Source organism: Rattus norvegicus, chromosome 14 (genome assembly GCF_021556685.1).
Source record: "Rattus norvegicus strain SHRSP/BbbUtx chromosome 14, alternate assembly SHRSP_T2T, whole genome shotgun sequence".
Classification (NCBI taxonomy): domain Eukaryota; kingdom Metazoa; phylum Chordata; class Mammalia; order Rodentia; family Muridae; genus Rattus; species Rattus norvegicus.
In genome coordinates this window covers 70320645-70334844 of record NC_141547.1, presented here as the reverse complement: position 1 = coordinate 70334844, position 14200 = coordinate 70320645, and the positions used below count along the sequence as shown (strand labels likewise).

The window sequence follows — 14200 nt, the reverse complement described above, 5'->3', positions numbered from 1 at the left end:
ATACTGGAGCTTCCATATTTCCCAGAATTAATGTTGACAGAATTCACAAGGTTTAGGAAAAAGCCAGAGTTAAGAATGCACGTGATTTCTTCCAGCCATTTCAAAGCTTGCAATTTCTTTGCCATTGGTATCCTACCATGGAGAATTCATTTCATGCCTGTCTACTCTGGTAAAACCTTGGAATGAATTGAAATGTTACCCAAAAAAAGGTGAAAATTAAGGATGCCAAGAGTTATTTGAGGCAGCTAATTAAGAGTCGTCATTGCTGCCGTTTCACACACATTTCTGACTTTCTTTACCTGTAAACTTAGTTTCTGAAGTTGCATCTGATAAAGGCATTCTGAGAAACCCCTTTTGTCTGCTGCCAAGGAGAAAGTCTCATCTCTTTACACAGAAGCACTGCAAGAACAAATTCACTGATAAGTGATCTTTTCGATACTGAAATTATTTTGATCACACAGAAAAAACCTCTGCACTAAAAGTTAGTGTGATTAATTATAGTGCTAGATGCAAATAATGAGAAAATGAAAGAAACAGATCTGCCCCTCCAATGGTTAGTAGTATATGTAGATAAAAGTAAGTCCAAACTACTTATGCTTGTTAACAGTGCTTGCGATGGTTAAGGTTGATTGACAGTTTGGCAGAATCTAGAATCATTGAAGAGACAATCCTCTTGGGATGTGTCTGAGGGATTTTCTAGATTAGGTCAATTGAACTGGGAAGCCCCACTCTCCACTTAGGTGACAGGGTGCCCTGGGCTGCAATCCTATACGGCATAAAAGAGAAAGCTGGTTGAACAAATTCATCTGTCTCTGCTTGCTGACAGTAGAAGCAGGCTGCCTCTTCAAACTCCTGCAGCCATGACCTTCCCTTCATGTGGGACTGAAGCCGCAAACTGTGAGCAGAATAAACCTTTCGGTCCTTAAGTTGCTTTGTCTTGTATTTTGTCACAACGAGATAAGTAACAATTACAGCGCTGCCCCTCTCTGGCCTCTATTTAGGTCCTCACCACTCTTCACAGCACTCTTCCTCAATTATGTCATGGTATTTCCATTCTAGACTGGCTACACCTTGCAGCCTTCCTCCCCTTGAACTCTTCATACACCCTGGCTCCTTTGTCACATTCTTCAATCAGCTTGAAAGCTGCCTCCTCATCTAGCCCTTCGTGTGTACTATCAGTAAGATACAATTATCAAACGCAAGCAGGAACAGCTGAAACAAGAAGGAATGTGGCAAGGCATAGATTCAGGGTAGTTGTGTGGACAATTTAGCTTCATTAGAATTTCATCAAATGTTTAATTCTTTCCCATTTGTTAATTCTTTGATCTTCAACAGATCAGCAGTATATACCCTTCTAGAACAGAGCAACTGCGACTATTCTAGACTTAATATTAGAGCTCCATGGTGGGGACTGAGGTGAGAGGTAATTGTTTTCTGACTACTCATTACTTTGCATTAACAAGAACATTTCCTTGGCCCCATGCATAGCCACTCTATGATCCCAGAGACTAGGATCTGACAGTCCAAAACTAACCACTGGTCAGATGGAAGCAATCAGTGTGATTAATGGAGACAAAATTTGATCGTATGACAAAGCTGCAAGATAAAAGTTAATGTGATTAATTATTGTGTTAGATGCAAGGAGTAAACAGAAGAAACAGGCCTGTCCCTCCATGACTTCCACTATATAGAGATAAAATCCAAACTTCCTACCCTTATTAACACTAACATGACCTGAGGGTAAGAACCCACTCAAACAAAATCAAGACTCTACCAACTAGTTCAAAGAGGGAGGCCAATGTTTGGGGAAGGAGTGGCTTAAAGGACAAACACAAACAAATGACCAGAGCATCCCATCCAAAATTTCCCCAGTCAAGAACTATTCCGACAGAAAACTTGATCCCTACATAGCATCTTATAATTCTCTTGTTTGTTATTCTGATGCTACCACACAAATATCAGCTCCATGATGGCACAGACCCTGCATCATTGCAGATACTCCTCAGCCTCAGAATAGTGTCTGGCATACAATCAACATAAAATGAATTCTTTGACATCATACAAGAATGTACCTGCATGCACACTTGTTGTGAACTGATACCCTATGTGGTAGTCTCGTCTTGAACTTGACAAATAAGAGAATTCACCAGCTAAAATTACATATCCATGGCCATAATCTCAGAAGATGCACCTCTCATGGCTACAGTAAGCTTTTACAGAGAACTAAGAAATACCCAGGTCTTTTCTTTTCTTTTTTTTTTTCATGATGAGACTTTTTTATTCACTGTCAGGGAGAGGTCGCAAGGATGGGGGGTGGATGCTAGAGAGGGAGATATGAGTTATACTTAGGTGCATGATGTGAAATTCACAAAGAACCAATAAAATGTTAAAAAAAGACTTGAGTTCAGATCCTTTTTGTACCCCCATTAAAAGCCAGGGACTTAACATGTACCTGTAATCCCAGTGTGGGGAGGTTTAGAGAGGATCCCTCAGCTTTCTAGCCAGCAAGTCTACCCAATCAGTGAGCATCAAGTTCAGTGAGAGACACTTCCTAAAAATTAGACGGAAAAGTGATTAAGGAAAAGCCCTGATATTGCCATAAGGCCTCTGCACACATGTGTGCACATGAATACATCACACACACATACACAAAAACCTGTCTGTATACACACAAAAATTGATATTTAAAATATTAACTAATTAGTATTACATAATTTACATGAATGTTAAATAATTCAAATATTCAATTTATTAATTGTCTCACTATCTTACTCTTCAAATACTTTTCACTTTTTTTTTATCTTTTCTCTTTAGTCTGTTCTTCATTGTTCCTGAACTCCATGGTAACATCATTACCTGTCTAGTTCTCCAAGGAAGAACCCCAGACATCTTCACTCCTTGAATTGTTTGCACAACCAATAATCAAGTCCTGAAGACTGCAAAACTCCATTCTACTCCTCCATTTTCACAGCTACCAGTTTAACTAGACTGTGTTAGATCAACTCTAATATCCTTAACAATAGCAATTTCCAATGGCAGTTAGACTTATTTTCCAGGACTCTACATTAATGTGCTGCTCTCAGAAAAGGATCGAGTTCATTATTATTTTGCAGTGTTTTCACAGAGAGAACGTCCCTGTTTTCTTCCTGATTTAGTGAAGTTCCATTTAAGATGAGAGAGGGAGTAGAGGCTGTTTAAGCCATTTCTCTAAATGGCCATTACTTAACAATGTAAGAGACGCTAACACATAACTTGGTGATTTTAGCTTGGCCCTCAGCCAGTTGTACAGAGTCCAGCCTTGTTAAAAAAATCCACAAATATATAAAATAAATGAAACAAAGATAGTCCAATACCTTTTATGATTCTGGGATGTTAGCCATGGAAGACTTCTTGCTTTCAAGCACATAATTGCTGGGATGACATTAAAGAAAGTTTATAGACAACATGTGAAGCCTGCCTTTGTCCTCCAATAAAAGAAGGCATTCCACCTTTGAATTCCCAAAAGCACGTACATTATAGAATCCATTGATTCTCCTCCTTTCCATATGTGTTATTTCTGACCTTATTACATCTGCGCTACTCACCTGTGAGCCCACGGAAGACTGAACCACAGTGTCCCAGAGGGTTAATTCATGGGGGTACATACATGGCTTCTTATTCTCTCTTTCTTGCTACTGTTTTTTACTATATATTCTAAGTTCCTCTCTTCCATATCTTGATGACATTGTGTAGAATACATAACTTCATGATTACTCTCAGATATTAGGAAGAATTTGCATTTTTGTGCTTCCCTTCTATCTCTGATGCACATGGGCTAACCCCCTCTGTCTCATGGACCCAACACAGGGTTTGAGAGAATCTGAATGGGAAGGCATTTGACCTGATTTTTGACTTTCTCTTCTCCCTCCGTCAAGACTCTTCGCTGTAATTGGACAGAGAGGGCTGTGGGATGAGGAATAAGGAGAGAGCCAAACAATTGCATGCAGAGGAATCTCTCTTAGTGTTTGCTGCTTCAGACCACAGATATCTTCCTCTTATATGTGTGCCAAGATGTAACTCCACTGAGAGTTTCCCTCCTTTCCCTCTGTACAGGTCCCTTTCATGGAATACATGCAGAGTTTGCTAAACAAGCCTACTGACCTGAATTCAGATCCCTAGAACTCAAGTAAAAGCCAGACATATTAGCATATAAGCATGTACCCAGAACATGGGTGGAGGAAACAGCAGAGTCAAAACTCCTATGACCAGCTAGCCTTGTGTGAGAAACACTGCCAACCAAACAAGGTGGAAGATAAGGATTGACACAGGTCATTGCTCCACACCCTTGCTCTGGCATACACATGCCCACATTCATATTCATTCACACACACATACACACACATAGCTGAGGAAGGTGAGCAAAGAGTTAGTTTTTCAAATAAACGTAACAAAGACAGGGATGCAGGCAACTGCCCTTGTGATAATGCCAACCTAAAAATTAGTACCAGGTGATGAACTGCATTATACTTATCAAACGACAATGCTTTACAAGTTTCAGAAGGGGATAAAAGTCCCTTTCCTTCCATATCTAAGAAGCAGTTTAGGTGGCTAGAGAAAGGGGGCAGAGGAGTGTGGTGGGAGCCAAGGTCATGTGAGGGCACACAGGAGCATGAGATAAGGAGTTGGGATGAGGGGGCAGACAGGACCATCTGGAGGCTCCAATTAACACAGATGGGTCTGCATCACCAGAAACAAAAGAAAAATTGTGATGAAGGAAAGATGGAGAGGGTTTGTACTAATCAGTTTGTGAGGTCACTAAGGAAACAGAGGTGGGGCTGGGAAATAGCTCAGTCACTGAAGTGTTTACCTTTGTCTAAGGAACTGAATTTGATCCCCGTGTTGATCCATGTAAAAATAAACCAGGTAAGACCGCATGTGATGTACTACAAGGGCTAGGGAAGCAGCCAGGTGAGGTCCTGGGGCTTACCAGCCAGTCAAGCCTACTTGGCAAGCTCCAGGCCAGTGAGAATCATGTCTCAAAAAGCAAGGTGGAGAACTCCTGGGAAATGACAGTTGAAGCTTCCTCTAATCTTCATGCATATGCACACATATACATGTTTGTATACCTGTACACCCACATCCATATACCTCCTTACACACACACACACACACACACACACACACACACACACACACACCACAGAGACAGACAGACAGACAGAATTTCAACAAAGCAGAATTATGCATGCCTCAGATTGTTAGCTGGAAATGTGAACTTTGATCAACTCTCATTGCTCCAGTCCTCTTGAATAACCAGGATGATCAGAAAATTGCATTGTACTTAGAAAGTCAAGAGGCAACTGGGCTCTACCTATAGGCTTCTTACTTGTATACAGCAACATCTCCTCTCTGTCTTCTGTCAGTCACCTACCCCCTGTTCTTTCTCTACAAAGGAATTCTCTACCATTCTCTACAAAATCACCACTGATTGCTCAATAAACTGCCACCTTCTTCAGCTCTCCTGGAACACTGAGCTGCCTGTACCTGCACCTCCTCGAAGGCAATTCCAAAGCTACCAGTAAAGTTGTTTTTCTGAGTGTGACTTGATCTACACCAGTGGAATGCAAGAAAGTCCCCTCCTTCCAAAATCTCTACTTTCAGCCAACCTGAATTTTCAAATCGCATGCTGACACTATAAACTGCCTTTCATGCACCCAAGAAATATTTTCTGGTGTGAGCTGACAGATGAACATTTTGAATTGTTTAATAGTAGTATTCTTCAAGTTCCTTTCAGAAAATGTCACCATCTTGGGCTGTAAAATAGTATTCAGTGCATGCAGATGAATATAACATTAAAAAGATCCTGAAACTGGGTTTGGATAGGCACAGAGCTACCTCTGAGACCTCATTTCCCTCTTCCCACTTCATCAAGGCTGTGTACATCTTGTAAACTGGATCCAGGGTTGATTACACGTGAAGAGAGTTATAATGTCTAATTTGTTCTTTAAAAACGTTTTGTGACATGTATCCTTTTAAAAAATAAAATCAAAGAGGAATTAGATAAAATAGATGTCATCAGGTAAGTTGTAGGAAGCCAAATATAAACATTTCAGGCAAAATTAAGATGGGAATCTTTTAGCACATCCAAAGCAGAATAATTTTATTTCAGTCCATTGTTTAAGAAGCTGAGTATGGGTCAATCAGACACATGATTAATTGTGAAGGAAAAGAGCTGTAAGCTAAACGTGTACAAGCTACTATTAATAATATATGGTTGAAGATTGCGACTAAAAGCAGAGATGCAATTATAAGGACCTGGTTGTGTTTCGAGCTCTCTAGAATGTAGCCCTCACCATCCCATGAGTATCTATTAAATCTTTTGCATATTAGAAATTAGCATATGCATGCTTGGGGAAATATGTTTGCATATAAACAGGAAGGCAAATGTCCCCAAACTGAAAGAGTTTTCATTTTAAAATAGTCAGTCCTGCAAACATACATACAGGTAGCATTATTTGGATTGAAATGATTATATTTAGGAATATATACGGGTAGCATAATACATGTATACTATCCCTGAAATAACAATTAGTGGAAAGGGGGCCAGGAATTCAAAAGAGACAAAGGAGAGGCATATAAGAGAGTTTGGGGTTAGGAAAGGGAAGAAAGAAACGTTGAGATTAAGTTATGATCTCAGAAAATAAAATAAAGAAAAAAACAGTAAGCAAAAAAAGGTTAAATGAAAAAATATCATGAGCTAACTAGCACTCACGGTTGCTGCTTCTCAGATATGCCTTTCTCGATATCTACAAGGCACGGGAGAGCCTTTACCTTGGGTTCACTGTGCTGGTCTCTATCTTCCTATCTAGATCTAGTTTCATTCTGAATCTGCTTTATTTGTTTCTAATTCTAGCTTCAGCTTTCACTGGGGATTCTAATCATTATGTTCACATCGTAACAAACGAGGATGCAATCTGTGCATTTGAAATAACACCTGATAGTGGCTCTAAAAGGAAACTTGGCAAAGCTGAGAAGAACAAGTACCCAGATGGATACATATCTTGGTATCTAGGGAAATGGTTCCAGGACACCCTGCAGATATCACAACTTAAAGATACATAAATCCACTATATGGAATAACTTCGTGTTTGTCTAAAAGTGATGTGCAGTTTCAAATTCGTTGTCATCTCTACACCATGCAAATGTTATATAAATGGTGGGTACAGATATAATAGTTGTTAAGAAAGCCATGACAAGAGAAAGGTCTGTCCATGTTTAGCATAGACGCAATTCACCATACTCTCCATCAATATTTTCCACCCCTAGTTGGCCAAACCCAATGGCAAGGAACCTAGAAATAAGGAGGGTTGACCAGCTGCTAAAGAGTGAGGCCCTAACCTCAAAGAGCTGACATTCTCTTAAGACTCAGGAGGTCATACAGCTTGAAATAAATAAATAGAAATTTCTCTATTTGGAACTCAGATTTAGTCTTTTAATGGTCATGGTAGTAAGCAGACTTAGACTGCAATAGCAGTAGGCACTGTTAGCTTCTAAGCCATCTCTCCAGCCCCAGCCTCCATTACCTTGGTACAATTGCCTAAACAAACTAGGATGCTATGAGCTCTGTGTGTTTGCATCTCACTGAGCCTTCAAAACCTTCTTGTCTGGCCTTTTCCAAATCTCACACTAACCAAGACTGTAGAATATGCTACTGAGCTACAGTATTTTGCTCAATGATAACCATGGGGCTGACTTTCCGCATGATGAGAACATAAGAATATCCAAAGTATTCAGTGTAGCTTAGTACCTTCATTGTGTGCCTCATGATCTTAAAAATAAATAAATAAATAAAAAAGCACTAAAAGTTGTGACACATATCATAGTCGGATCCTGCTTTATCTCGGGTCATTCAAAGTTTACAGAGTCTCTGAATGTGACTCATAATAGTAACAGCAACAGCATAAGTACAGCAGGAGAGGCAGAGGATCTACAGGTAGTTGGAGGTAGTGTAGGCTACCCAGAGAATTCCAGGCCAGTCTGAACAAAGACCGTGTGTCAGAAACAAAACCATGCAAAATCACAAGGCAGGGCCCCGTTATCAGGAAATAAATATAACAGAGATCCGATTTTCTATGTCAGTGACAAAATTTTATGAGCATTAAGCAAATAGAATTACTATGCAGAGGACAGGTCTCCTTCAAACACCGCAAGAATGAAAAATTCAACAAGTCTTAATGGGCAAATATTTTAATAACAAGAGCCTTGAACCTGCTCGCCCAAATCCTCCCTGTCTTGCTAGCTGCTCTCCTGTGCTACTTGGGTTTCCAAATCCTTCTCACAGACAGCCTTTCTGCAAACATTTAGTAATTCAACAAAGGAAGCTAAAGTTCATATCGTGAGCAATACACTATCCAAGGCGCTTGGGAAGGCATCATAGAGATCACCCTATGGATTTTCAACTTAGCAGGGGACTCCTTCATGTATTCCAGCAAAAACAAATTTTAAAAAGAGAAGGGTCTTTTGTTGTTGCTGCTGCTTCTTCTGTTTTTTGAGAAAGTTAGGCTAGATCAGGTATGGAAGACCTGCTGTGCTGTAAGTACACAAAGCTTACAGCATTGTATTGTATTCAGGCTACTGTGCAAAAAAGAGGAGAGTAGAGCTGGAGATGTGGCTTAGTGGTGGAGAGTGACTGCTCACTGTTCTTAGAGAGGACCCAAGTTTGGTTCCTGGCACCTATGTCACACAGCTCATAACCACCTGGCCTCCTCAAGTTCCCACAGTGACACGTAAAGGATAAAATGAATGAGTCTTTAAGTGCAGTGAGCTAGAGGGACAGCTTGGTGCTTCAGAGTGAGTGCTCACTCTCTAGCAAAGGACCTAGGTTTGATTTTCAGCACTGACATGGTGACTCGCAAACCCTTTATAACTCCAGTTCTAAGGGACTTGATGCCTTCTTATGGTCTTCATGGGTACTAGTATGTACATGCCACATACATGTATACACAGTAGTGTACACACACACACACACACACACACATACATATATATGCATATATATGCAGGCAAAATACTCATACACATAAAATTTAAAAAAAATCAAATGTATATTTTTAAGTGGCACTGTACTGGGGAGGGGGGAGTTAAAATACCAGAAGTTTATCCTCACAGTTCTGGAAGCTGAGAAATCAGAGATCAAAGCATTCACAGATACGGTAGCTTTTGAGGGCCTGTTTCCTGGAAAATAGGTGTCTGGTTTCTCATCATGGAGGAGGGATTGGGGAATGATGGGTGGAATACACGGGGTACTAAGCCTATCCCTGTGGATAAAGTCTAATTCATACCCTAATGGTCTCACTTCCAGATCCCACTCAACAGGAATTTTGACTTCAAGGTAGCAATGTGGAGGAGGAAGGTCACAAACATTTGGTTTATTGAAGTTTCCAAAAAAGAAACCTGGGATAGACATTCCACAAGGGCAAGGTAGAAAATGGCTTGGAAATGAAACAGGAATTTTTGCTCTAGATACCAGCAGGGTTTTAATCTGAACCCCACAGGATCCTATGTTCAGTGTTTACTAACTAACTGGGAACACTACTTAGGGAGTTTCTGGCTACATTTAAAAAGTAGCTTATTGGGAAAATGACCTTTATTCTTCTTAAGTATTGTCTTAACTCTGTCCTTCCTGTCTGTCATCAGCAAAAAATATAGCCTAGTCCTCCATACATTCTACCACCAAAATGTGCCACCAGGACTATGGACTGATACTCCTGCAACCATTAACTGAAATTACATAGGAACTGAAAAATTCAGATTCAAAACCCAGATGGTCAAGGCAGTTCAAGCATCTTGGGAGTCAGGAAGCAGTTACTCCCTTTTTTGCTTTGTAGAAATATGATGTTGAAATATAGGTGTTGGTATGTTGTGTTGGCACATTTTCCCACAATACCCCCTTCCTTCTTACCATCTTACTTACGTCATCTTGTCCTTATGCTCAGTTACCCAGACATGTTAAAGGCACACACTCTCTGGATCCTAGATTTAAACTGCAATCTCTTCACTTCAAAGTCCTCAGTCAGCCAAGATCAGCTGCCTACCTCCCTCTCCCACCCCTAACTAGACTCTGTCACTTCTTGTTTTAACCATGCTGGAAGCTTAGCATATAGGCATGAACCTGCAACCTGTTAAGCAACCAGGACACTGGGTAACAAAGGAAACCCAGGCCAGACATAATTCTACCAAACTGATCTTTGCTCTTCTTATTTCTCAGTGTCCGTTAAAACAATAAACAAAGTCACTCGGCCACAGTTTGACTCCCAGGACTCACATGGCAGAGAGAATAGACTCCTGCTCATTGTTCTATGACCTCCACATGCTCCCACCCACACCCAATAAATAAATAAATAAATAAATAAATAAATAAATAAATAAATAAATAAAATATTCTAAAATAATAAATTTGTAGCCATCATATGTATTGCCAGAGTCTATTATGCTGTTCATCTGTGTTGATTTGTAATAATGCATAAACAAGCAAGCAAAAATAACTATACACCTCTTTAGTGTTCAGTGATTTACAAATACAGTCTCACTAACTTTTCAGGCCAGCCTCTATCCTGACTGGTCAAAATCATGCTATCCTGAAGTTAAACACGAGTTAACTGAAGTTACATACATGGGATAGGACTGTGAGAGATGCATAAATGACCTAACAGAGGTGAGATGACATAGGGGTTCACATTATTGGAAAGCAACAATGAGATCCAAACCCAGGTCATTTCAGTGATAAAGCCATACCCTGCTTCTCACCTCACACTTCTCTACGGACTCTGGACACTGTGAAGGGACCTGAATTGAGTAGCTATAAAACCAACCATAAATTTAGATGACTACCTAGCCTATTTGAGTCTAATTTTCCTTTCTGTAAAAGAGAATTACAATATCCAACTCAAATATTTGTCATGGCAGGGGTAGGGGAGTGAGAGTGCTAAACCCAAACAACATGGTCATGGGAACAGTTGGTGGTAGTAGACACTAAGTTATTAAGTTGGATTATATTATATTGATCATAGTGCTTTGCTATTGGCATTGAAGGAAAGCCCTGTCCAGAACATTTTGAGACTATACCAGCCTCTCCTCTCACAGTTCCTTAACTCTGTTTATGTCATGTCAGTCTCAGTACTCACATAAATATAAACACAGTCTCATTCCTAGTGCTTGTGCCCATGCTGGGCTCCATCCATAGAAAAGTTTCTAGGATGTGTGAAAATTAAGCTTCTAAGGCTACCTTCAAAGAGGTCTTCTACAGAAGACCAGAATCCATCCCCTCAAACTACTGGTGTATGTCCCCTGTGAGTCTAATGAGCAATGTTGTCTTCTTTTTTTATTAGCTATTAACAAGTTATGACTTGTTTCCCCATTTCTCTGAAGGTCTAGAATCCCTTGGACTCCTCTGTCCCCATGGTATCTAACCAAATGCACAAAAGAAGGGGAAGAGAAGAGAATTAGTGAGAGAAGAAGAAAGGGAAGTGGGGGGAGCTGGTCTAGAGCTGAGCTCGGTGGAAAACATGAAGGGAGAGAACAGGTCAGAAGCCAAGCAGGCACTCTGAATGGTCAGGGAAATCAATACTGGATATCACACAACAGGATGGGCCTTATGGGTCCTAAATTCCCACATGGATTTCAATGAATTGGGTGATCTTAGTAAAGCTGACTTATGTCTCTGGGTTTCTATAGTCTTCTTGTGAACGGAAGGCAGTAGAATCAGTATAAAAAAAGGTTCATCCAACCCTGCAGTCCATGCATCTTTAGCCTACTTCCTACACCTTGCTATTGCCTGAGAACACAATGCTATTATGCTATTAGTCCATCTGGCTCCTTCCCTAAAGCCAGGGCTGTATCCAGAGCCTGCATAACACAGGAAATCTAGTAGTTGCTTTATGGTATGCTGCATTTGGCTCGCTCTGCTGAGCAAAAGCAAGGACATGTGAGTGAATAAGTTGTCCAAAAAAGTGTGGCAAGCTAAGCAAAAGTCCAAGCCCAGGCCAAATGACAGCAACTGTGACATCAGTGGCTTCTGAGAAGAGTGAAGTATGCACAGGTGGCCATATGTCCTCACTTGAGTAGGGAGGTTCCAGTCTCCAATGGCTGCCCCCGGGTATTGACTGCAGCATCCTCTCCTATCCTCACATGTGGCTCCTTCAGATCATCAGTTGGATAATCAAACTGGAAAGGGGGAAACCCTGTGCTTTGCACATTCTCTGTGCCTCAGTGAGCTCCTTTCATATGTGATCTTCATTAAGCAGTCCACAAGGCTTTGCTCAAAGAGTAGTATATTCATGTTACCACAAGAGTTATCTGAATGGCTAACTTCCTCAGAGCCATTCTCCAGTAGAGGCTATATTTGTATTCAAGACCTGTTTTTTTCCTATTCTACTGCATAGTTGGATGGTAAAAAGAATTGGAAATGGGAAAGGTCCTAATTCCCTTTCATTTCTCTTGCTATAACTTTACACTCCTTATTTTCTTCATGGGTCCTCTACCCTCTCCAGATCTGAGAACTGTTTCATTTTGATTACGGTAAAATGAACATTTCTCTCTTCTTCCCATCATGATTTTCCTCTGCTATGTCCATAGTCTAAACATGTAAGAAGGTACTGTGCTCTGTAACTCAGAAAGAATCTCGAGCTCCCTTAGATTCATACACAGCAGGAGTCAGCCTTCATCTTGCTCAGCCCCTACACTCTTGCATGGTTTCAGGGATTAGCCTAACTGGGGTGTCAAGGGAATGAAGGAATGATAGACACTAAGGAAACAACAGATACATGAACATAAGTGCAAAACAAGCTAGGATCAGGTAGACTGTGTTCTCTAATGGAGAGGTTGCAGTACCCCGAGATGCCCAGTGTCTTCATTATTGAGAGAATGATGAGCATGGTGACCCAGTTATTGAACACAGCTGAACAAGAAGTTGGGATTATTGCATACAGATGAAAAGGAGGCAAGGATATTATACACTGTGGAACAAGGAGACAGGTTTAGCTTGTCTAGGCAGGAGCAGTCTCCAGTGGGAGTAGTCTTCAGGCTGTAAACCTCTCTAGGTGAGGAAAAAAAAACTACAGTAATACATTCAGACTTGAGGAAGACTTTCCATCCTATGAGCCCCACCCAGGCTCCCTTGGAGCTGAGGCATTTGTCCTTGACATGACCCTGCATTCACTCAGGACTTTCCTGTTCCTTCTATGTGGCAAACTCAGGGGCAGCACCTACACTGCCGTTTCTTAGGCACTCCACAATAAAGACTAATACAGGCAGGTCGAGTGAAGGTCAACCACCGCCAACTATGTAATATTGTTAGGCTAGTTATTTAACCCTTACTGCCTCCATTTCTTCATCTGTAGCAGTATGTGGCAACAAGAAGTCTTGTAATCATTGCTTGCTTATCGAGAGTGACAATAAACAGTAGGGTCCAGGGGGTTCTAACACATCTAAATGCATATCTATCCCTCCATAAACTAGATCTTTGATAAAAAAAAATCCCCCCATTAACCCTCTGGGCCTCTCATGCATCCTCTTGACAGTCCTAGGTACCCACATGTCCCCTTTCTGTACCCATCACCCACTACTGAGCTCTGTGTCCCTCCCCTTCCCTCTACCAATATCCTCAACTATGACTCCAGATGGATTTCTTTTAAAGTGCAAATCTATTCATATCACTTGTCTACTTAAAATTCTCCAATCATTTCCCCTTGCCCCCAGAATCAAGTTGGAGCTCCTTGGAGAGAATTATATATTCTAGACCTCATCCTACCCTAACCCCACCCTTCCCTACTTTCCAGCCACAACGAACTTCTCTTGGTTTCATCGTGAGGACATACTCCTCTCCTCGGAGCTCTTGTAATGGTTCCCCTCTGGACATCCCCTCAACGTTCACCCACTCTTCATCTGGTTAATTTTTGGGGGATGGTGTGGGGGGTGCAGTGTTGTGTGGTGTGGTAACTCTCTGCCTCGTCTCTTACTAAACCTAGAGCTCAGTCTTTTGTGACTAAGCTGGCTGTTTAGTGATCCCCAGTGACCCCCAGGGATCCGCTTGTCTCTGCACGTTCTCTCCTTTACCACCCAGCACTGGAGCTAAAGGAGGATGTGTCTTTGCTTAGCTCTTTTACATAGGTGAACGATCTAAACTCAGATCCTCCTGCTTATGCAACAAGTACTCATGCCCAGT

The 14200-nt window shown here is 41.1% G+C and overlaps 1 long non-coding RNA gene across 5 annotated transcripts in view; it reads right to left on the bottom strand.

The window, feature by feature from the left end:
• LOC120096620 (uncharacterized) overlaps nt 1-14200 on the bottom strand; it is a 134530-nt gene that overhangs the window by 108603 nt on the left and 11727 nt on the right. The window contains exons 2-3 of one of the 5 annotated variants that reach the window (XR_015637458.1): nt 3354-3411; nt 2453-2551 (exon numbers count right to left, since the gene is read on the bottom strand). The exons of 3 other annotated variants lie outside the window; for them this stretch is intronic. This is a non-coding gene — a long non-coding RNA (uncharacterized LOC120096620). The remainder of the gene's footprint in view (nt 1-2452; nt 2552-3353; nt 3412-14200) is intronic. One more of the 5 variants, XR_015637457.1, reaches the window with a different exon arrangement.